At 42.8% G+C, this 8817-nt stretch overlaps 1 non-coding gene across 1 annotated transcript; it reads left to right on the top strand.

Moving 5' to 3' along the window:
• Positions 908-980, top strand: TRNAF-GAA. Its single transcript has one exon. It is a non-coding gene; the product is annotated as a tRNA-Phe (tRNA).

Raw genomic sequence — 8817 nt, 5'->3', positions numbered from 1 at the left:
AGTCTAACCCTACAGATGATAATGAAATTAGGCAGCACAACTAATATCTAAATCCAATCCTAAACAGCATGACAAAGAATTAGTATATGAGGAAGGGGACAAAGAGCCTTTTCAAAAGCAGAAGCAGACAGAGAGCAATCTATGCTTGAATGTCCTTTTTATTCTTTTTATATTCGCACTCATTTGTTGAGATCTTCCTACAAATAATTTGTCATTCTCTTCATTCTGTGGATGATGCTAAGCTGAGTGGTGCAGTTTATATAAGAGAAAGAAGGGATACCATCCAGAGAGACCTGGACAGACTTGAGAAGTGGGCTAATGAGAACTTAATGAGGTTCAAGGCCAAGTGTAAGGTTTTACACCTGGATTGGGGCAATCTCGGATATGTGTACAGACTGGGAGAAGAACTCATTATGAGCAGCAGTGCAGAGAAGGACTTGGGGGACCTTCTTCCCAAGCCATTCTATGATTCTATGTTCCTCTATCACCCTTGTCATCTGACGTTTAGCTGCCTTGCCTGTAGCTTCATAATTATAGAGACCTAGCTCCATCTCCATTTTCTTGAAATGATTTGCAAGTGATTGTTCCCTTCTCTAATCTAAAGGTAAATGTACTCTTTTTTCAGCCCTTCAGGAAGAGAATCTTTGTTTCCCTGCTTGTCTACTATACATCACCCAGAACCATGCTGTTATTAAAGGCTCACACACAGAACCTCTGTACGTAGAGAGGTGACTTACAATGACAAGGATCCGGTATTGATGCAGTTGGGAAGACCATTGCTTTTGAGCCGTCTGTTCCCTGAAATGACTTCTTTGACTCGCAAGCTAGTGTAAAGAAAGCTAGTCTGAATAGGGCTGAAATATAATTACACCTCATCAGGTTTTGCAAATAACCACACCAAGGCAGGGCTGAAGTAGCTCAGCTGGGAGAGCGTTAGACTGAAGATCTAAAGGTCCCTGGTTCAATCCCGGGCTTCAGCAGTGTTCTGTAGAAGTTTTGGGTGTTCCAGTTCTGGGCTCACCAATACTAGACAGACGTAGCATGGAGAAACTGTAGAAAATGCAGCAAAGGGCCAGGAAGATGTTTAAGGGACTGGAGCATCCATCACACAAGGAGATGTTGAGAGGCTTGGTACTGATTCCCCAGATACTGTAGAATTCATCCTTGGAGGAATTTGAAAGCCATCTGGCCAAAGTGCTGGGCAATCAGCTCAAGGCAGCCCCATTCAAGCTGAGTGTTTGGAGCAGATGACCTCAAGAGACCTTCCAGCCTCAACTATTATGTCATTCTGTGGGTAGAGAGATAGACACAAGTTTATGGATGCAGCTGGAAATGCAATCCCCGTATATTTCCATTAGCAGTGGCCACATGGCCAATCAGCACAAACATATGGGCTGACTAACCAGCCAACAACAGTTGTGATTGATATTGGAGTATTAGTAAACGGGACATAAACATACATTAAAAGTTTATACGTACATATTCTTACAGAACCATTTTTTGGTTTCTACATCTATTTCTTCTTCTTCTTCTTCTCCTTCTCCTTATTCTCCTTCGATTTTAATTTATTTTATACAAGCCAATAGCTCTGCGGAGAGAGACTGCTTCGAAATTATCTCATCACCAGCTCTGAAATCTTAGTCTGTCATCTGTTGAAAGAGCTGCAGTGCTACGTCATGTGCAGAGCCCCCAAATAAACTTCCGTTCTCATTTAAGATACCATCTGTGTCCCATTTCTGCAGCACTTGGCAGAGCCTGCTTCCCTTCTATGGTATGTTTGTTCCTCTCACAGAGATGCAGCCTTCTTTGGAGGTGGGAAAGTCAGCTGGAATGAATGCCACCTCCGTGCCAATGGAGATCACTTTGCTCTGAGTCTTTTCAGGTAGCAGGGTGTCCTTAGTGTTCAATCTCAGCTGGGGGGTCCTCAAAAACAGCTCCATGGAAGACACAGAGGAAATATTAGGTCATATTTAGCTGCAAGATGAGGAAGAAGCTTCATTGGGTTGTTGGCTATTAATGAGGAAAAATGCAGTGAGATGAGGAAGTGCTAAGATAAGGCATTATGGACAGGCCCAAACATATAATGGAGCATTCAATAGATCTGAGTTCTTTACCTGGTAATTGGTGGAGTTCATAGCCTTGTCCTTCTTCAGTGCAATTAAATTAAGCTTTATTACATAACTCTGACAGCTACAACCCACTCCAAAGGAAAAACAGCATTAGCTTATGTTCTCCATCAAAACAACGGAATGTTCTGTGCAAATCACATTACTGTGCCTCAGTTTTCCTAGCTGCAGCACCAGAACATGCCTAGATGTGGTGAAGAGTTAAACTGCAGGTGAATGTACTCTGTGTTCTCAACTTGTTTTTGTGTGTTATCCCAGCACGTGTCCCCACGGATGATGTTGTATTACTCACACACCTCTTGAGTCCTCATTTTTTTCTAATTCTTTTTATTTGCAAGAGCTGCAGTCAGCTATCCAGGAAAACACAGCCTTCATAATGCTGGCATCAGCGTCATTGAACTGTGCTCAGGAGATTGTTTCTTATGAATTCCTGTGACTTACAAGTGAATTTACTTCAAACTTCAAAAAAGAGGAGGGATAGAGATAGAGAAAAAAAAAGAGACTGCTCATCTCAGAAGAAGAGAGAAAAAGATGAGGTAAATAATAAAGAAACAGTGTAGGAATGAGGATGACAAAGTTAAGATGATGTAAGAGAATAAAGAGGCCTGGGTCATCAACCATTTTAAGTGGCTGAGAAGGACTTTGGAAAAAGAAGAACTATCATATAAATGGAGAAGATAAAAAGTTGGTTTTGCTTATAATGGATAAGACTAGGACAGATTCATTGTATCTGAGATAAACACCAAGGATGGAGAACATGTGGTCAAGTTAGAAGGCAACATAAGAGGAATGGAGATAAACTGATTAAGGACAACTTGGCTGTAAATTCTAAGTTTCCTATCAGAATAAAGCAGCTTTCGGCCAGCTCTTTGCTGCCCTTTCTGAGTTTCTTGGGTAATGTGAAAACCTTGCTCAGGAGATAAGCAATGCTAAACCTCTCATGTCATCAACCTTTCTCTCTCCCTGGCAGAGCTGAAGGATCTGGGGACCAACAACAGGCACAGAGGTTATGGATCTTGGCTGTAATATTTTCATCTTATTAACATTATTGGCATCAGCCCATGACCATGGCAGTGATACGGGATGCTGATGTGGGTTACGTAAATGGATCTCCATCCCTATAGAATAGGTATAATTCTGGTTACAATGAGATGTCAGGAGGGAGTTAGACCTCATGAGCACATGGATTAGGGAAAGAGAGAGTTCCTTACCCCGACCTCCAGATAGATATTTATTGGGAGGGCAAAATTGCTCATTCCCTAAGGAACAAGCTCTTCTTGCAGTTTTGCTTTTCAGTCATTCCAACCCTTCATCAGATAATAAGACATTAACAGAGACAACTTTGACTCTGCATCATGGCTGCGGAGACAATTTCAGCTAGGTCAGCGGAACAACAGGGTGGTGGCATGGAGTAAAGCCGTAATCCACCGAGCACCGTCTGTAAGCAGAGGGTGATTTGAGTAAAGCTCTGATACAGAAAGCTGTGGAACTTCTTTTCCTTTGCTTATCCCAGTTCCTAGAACTAGGAGTGCAGGAACTTCTTCACCTGCCAGTTTCCTTGGTATTAACATATTTAAAAGTTCTTATAGATCTGTCCAAAAGGATTGGGACAACAATTGAAGCATCACTGCCATTTCTATCATTAGTAAGTTCTGTTACTGTTCACAGATATTTCTAGTGCCCTTGCTCATTTTGGCAAGAGAAGAGGCCATCACACAATGCAGGGACGATGCAGTGTCTGAGGTGCCCTCTAACCAGTCTCCAGAACCTGGACTGATTTAAGGTCCTCTTTCTTCCCCACCTTGTATACACACTGTGACCCACATTCATTCACATGAGTCCCAGTTCTTTGCATTCATCTCAGATCAGCTTGCAGACACTCTCATAAAAAGACATGGAAGAGAAGAAGGGAGAACTTTAACTTCATTTTTCAGCTTTCCACATATTGTACACTGAACACTCCTTCTCCACTCTCTTCCCAACATTTTTTTTTCCCTGTCCCTCACACCCATAAAATGTGCTAGCAAAGGTGGCTGTCAAAGGGGGTGGACATGGGAGGGAAGTCATGGTCTCTTGGGAGTGACAACAGAAACCCTCCAGCAAAGAACAGGAATAACTAGTAACACATTTCCAGAGCACAGACCTGCTCGCTGTCTGTGCCGCCCACCTGCTCAGCTCCAGGCTGAGTACACCCACCTGCAAGAGGGAACCAGACTGAGCAGCAGCAAGGGAAAAGTTCACCTGGAGGGGAAAGCAAGCACTCCCTAATGAAGGTGGGAAGAAAAGAGGGGATCCTGCAAAATACTGTGGCTATGAGGGAAGCTTTCTAGAGTAAACCTGATCTGGGGATATGAAATATGGGACAAAGGAAAGGCACGGGAAGATCAAATTGGTATTTTAGCATCCTCACAATGTGGTATGGAGGGGAATGGATTATTCAGAAAGTTTAGCTCTACCATTAATTTATAATGTTTTCCTTGGAAAATCTCTCCGTCCCCATTTGTAAGCATTGCTTGAGTTGTCAACAGTGTGTGAAATCATTTTGTAACTATTTATCTTGACAGTCACTAGGCCTGAAGTGGGATAAACTCCCCAGCACTGCTAGAGGATTAATGCTGCAGATGGCTATGGGATTGCTACCAAGTGTTGAGATATTTGTAGTGTTTGTCTCATTTTTCTGACAACTCCTGACACACTTTCTTGTCATGTTTATATTTGGTCTCCAACATGTATAACCCACCCGGGAAATCACAGAATCATTAAGGTTGGACCTAGTCCAAATGTCCACTTACCACCAATACTCCACGCTAAACCATGTCCCTAAGAACCACATCTATACATGTCTTGAACACCTCCAGGGATGGTAATTCAACCATCTCTCTGGGCAGCCTGTTCTAGTGCCCAACCACTCTTTTGGAGAAAAAAATTTTCCTAATACCCAACTGAACCTCCCCTGGTGCAACTTGAGGCCATTCCCTCTCATCCTATTGCTGTTACCTGGGAGAAGAGACCAACTCCCACCTCACTACGACATCCTTTTATAAAGCTGTAGAGAGCAATAAGGTCTCCCCTGAGCCTCCTCTTCTCCAGACTGAACAATTCCCGTTCCCTCCGCTGCTCCTTATAAGACTTGTGCTCCAGACCCTTTACAAACACAGGGGTGAACCCCATCCCTGGGAGGTGTGGACAGTCCCCCCCAACATCCGTAGCTGTGGCTCTCATGGGTCACACTGGGGATGCTTAAACTTGATTTCCATGTGTTTCACTTGGATTCTTTATCGGTACATGCATAAACTGGTAAATTGTGTTTCTTGAAGTAAGGTTTCATAGAATCAGAGTCATTTGAGTTGGAAGGGAAGCTTAAAGGCCATCTAGTCCAACTCCCCTGCAATGAACTGGGACAACTACAGCTAGATCAGACTGCTCAGAGCCCCATCCAGTTTGACCTTGAATTTCTCCAGGGGTGGGGCATCCACCACTAATCTGGGCAACTAGTTCCAAAGCCTCGCCACCCTTACTGTAAAAACCATTTTTCTTACATCCAATCTTAATCTCCCTTAATGGAGCTTTCATGATGTTGAGTCCTGCTCAGCCTTTAGGAAGGTCCTAGCTTGCAACTCCAGACTCCAGCAGCTCTACTGAACTGCGCCAATGTGTTTTCCAGAATAAGATTACAGGGCTGGCAGAAAAAAAGTGTTTCTACATTTTGTGAAGGGCTGAGAGGCCTTGGAGTTCTGAGAAATCACCAACTGAATGAACTTAAACAAGAGCAAGTGTCAAATTTTGCACCTGGGGTACGACAGACCTGGCTGTATGTACAGACTGGAGGATGAGAGGCTGGAGAGCAGTCCTGCAAAAGAGATCTGGGAGTTTGGGTTGATCTGTGTCTGAAAGCACTGTCCCAAAGCTCCATGGGGTTTGGATTTTGGATGATCCTGCATGGAGCCAAGAGTTGGACTCAGTGATCTTTGTGGGTTCCTTCCAACTCACTTCTCAACTAGCCACAACTGAGCAGACTGGCAGGAATGAAAGCTCCTTCATCTTGTTGGGTAACCACGTGCTCCCCATGAATTTGGTAATGGTTGTATATTTACACCTACGCCAGATTTACAAACCAAATGCTCAGACGCATGAGCTTAGCTGGAAAAACTGCCTATGAACAGCAGTCTGATAGACACCTACAATTTCTTAGAATCATAGAATTGTAGAATGGCTTAGGTTGGAAGGCTCCCTAAAGATCATCTAGTTCCAACCCTCTTGCCATGGGCAGGGCTGCCACTCACTAGATCAGGCTGCCTAGCGACTTTGTGCTGCCCAAGAACATAACTGGTTTGAGGTTATATGCAGCACCTCACATTTGCTCCAGAAGCATCAGGCAGCTGAGACATGTCAGTCTATTTAGCCAAGAAAACCAATTGCAAAACCTGAGCTAACATGTCTTTCCTCAGTGAATCACTGAAATAACAATGTTGACTGACTTTTCAAGGGAACTTATGAAAAAAAGCAGTGTTAACATAGAAGATTTAAAGTCTTAAAGCTACAGGTGATGGCCTGGGACCTTAATGACTGAAATTCTTTGGGCTGAAGGAAAATGCATTCCCAGTGGCTTTGCAGACCCTCCAATCCTGGATTTATTTGCATATGCTTTTTTTCTTTTTTTTTCTTTTTTTCTTTTTCTTTTTCTTCTTCTTTTTCTCTTTTTCTTTTTCTCTTTTTCTTTCCCCTTTTCTTTTTCTTTCTTTCTTTTTCCTTCTTTCTTTCTTTCTTTCTTTTTTTTGGCTCTAACACTAGTGATCTTGTAAAGCTTTTTGCAAGATTTCAGGTTGGGACTGTAGCTGCAAAGCTAGCTTCCCTGAAGCAAAAGGCAATCCAGCACATCTGTGGACACCCATCAGGATCTGTAATAGAGTGGCTTCAAAATCAGCAGGCAACTGTACTGCCTCTCACTCAGTCCGAGTTAAGAAAAGCTGCCGCCGTTTTCTATGCTAATTTTATGGTTTTTCAAAAGCCCATTTCATGTCTCCTCCTCCTCCATATACTTCTTTCTCTCTCTCTCTCTTTCGCTCCTTGTGGAGGTGCCAAAGCCTCCTCCGTCAATTTGTGAGAACTTCTGCTTGAAAACTAGAGCAGAGAATCACCCACGTAACCAGGCTGGCAGGAAAATATTGGAGGCAGAGACACTGACTCAAAATGACTCGAGGAGTTTCCCCGTGTCAGGGTGAAAGCAATGGAAGTCTGAGCCTAGAGTCAACTCCACCGAAATCCCAGGAGGATGAAAAGTCTGCCCATCATCTCCTGAATAAGGCTAGTGAATTTGTTCATTGAGGAGATATTCTTGCATTTCTTTCTACCATATGTTATTTTCATATTTTATCTGTTTTCTGCTTGCCTAGGAATTGTGACGTTCCCTTTCTTTTTCCCCTAACAAAACTCAGTAGGACAAACTTTCTTTTAGACATTTCCTATTGCTTACAAGGAGGGATTATGGGACACAACTGAATTTCTGCAGGTGGAAGCGGAAAAAAAAAAAAAAAGAGGTCTCCAACCCTCGTGTCATAACACACGTAGCTTAAAAAGCTGATTTATGTGTAGTTTCATAGAGTCATAGGACCATAGGATGGCTTGGGTTGGAAGAGACCTCAAAGATCATCTAGTTCCAACCCCCCTGATACAGGCAGGGTTGCGAACCTCTAGATCAAGTGCTAGACCAGGCTCCCCAGGACCCCATCCAACCTGGCCTTGAACACCTCCAGAGATGGGGCATCCATAACCTCTCTGGGTAGCCTGTGTCGGTTCCTCACTACCCTCTCTGTAAAAAACTTCCCTGACATCTAATCTAAATCTCCCCTCCGTTAGTTCAAAACCATTTCCCCTTGTCCTATCAATTTTCGCTTGTCCTAGCAAAGGTTAAAACCCTAAAAGCTATTGAGGAATTGAAATCAATCCTGTATTGGATTCTTATATGTTTTACATTAACTGTGTGAATTTAGAGCTTTGATAAGGATTTTTTATGTGCTAGAGATGATTGTTGAGAACCAAAGTGCAATCCACCCACCCTTCCTCATGGACTACCCAATCTGTCACCTCCTATGTGCTCCCAAAGGATGGCACAGTATCACTCACTCATGCCCTGGCCTGAATTCCACCTTGGGGAAGGAAATGAAATAGTCCTTATCTCAGAAGCAACAGCAGGAGCTCCACAACCCTCTTTCTCTGAGCGTTTTTCGAAAACAGTTTGCATATTTAAATAGCCTACTTCCACTTGTAATGAGCAGTGCTTCATGTTCTTTCCTTTTCCTCCGCTAGCTCCCTGCAGTCACAAATAAAATTAGACTTTGCTATTCAAACTGAAAATAAAAGATAGCCCATTGCCCCAAAAGTTAACAGCCCAAACACTTAACAGACCAAATAACAATCTAAACTGCGATTAATTAATCAGCCATAGATACTAAAGCTAAGACCCTTCAAAAGTGCTTCAGCTGACTATTTTAGTACTTCTGAAGATCTGAGCTGGGTCCAAAGTCTATTCTTTTACTCTCCATTTTTGGCACTGGATATTCAGATCAGGTCCTGGACAGCTGAAAGAGGTGTTTATTTAAAAAAAAATTTATTCTTATTTTAGCATGGTTCATAACCTAACCATGCATTCAGATGCTCCTTAGGCAGGGATAAATAATCTTAACCTGAAATT

Source organism: Numida meleagris, chromosome 2, assembly GCF_002078875.1.
Source record: "Numida meleagris isolate 19003 breed g44 Domestic line chromosome 2, NumMel1.0, whole genome shotgun sequence".
Taxonomy (NCBI): Eukaryota; Metazoa; Chordata; class Aves; order Galliformes; family Numididae; genus Numida; species Numida meleagris.
The sequence above is the reverse complement of the archived record's forward strand: the minus strand, read 5'-3'. Positions and strand labels throughout refer to the sequence as shown.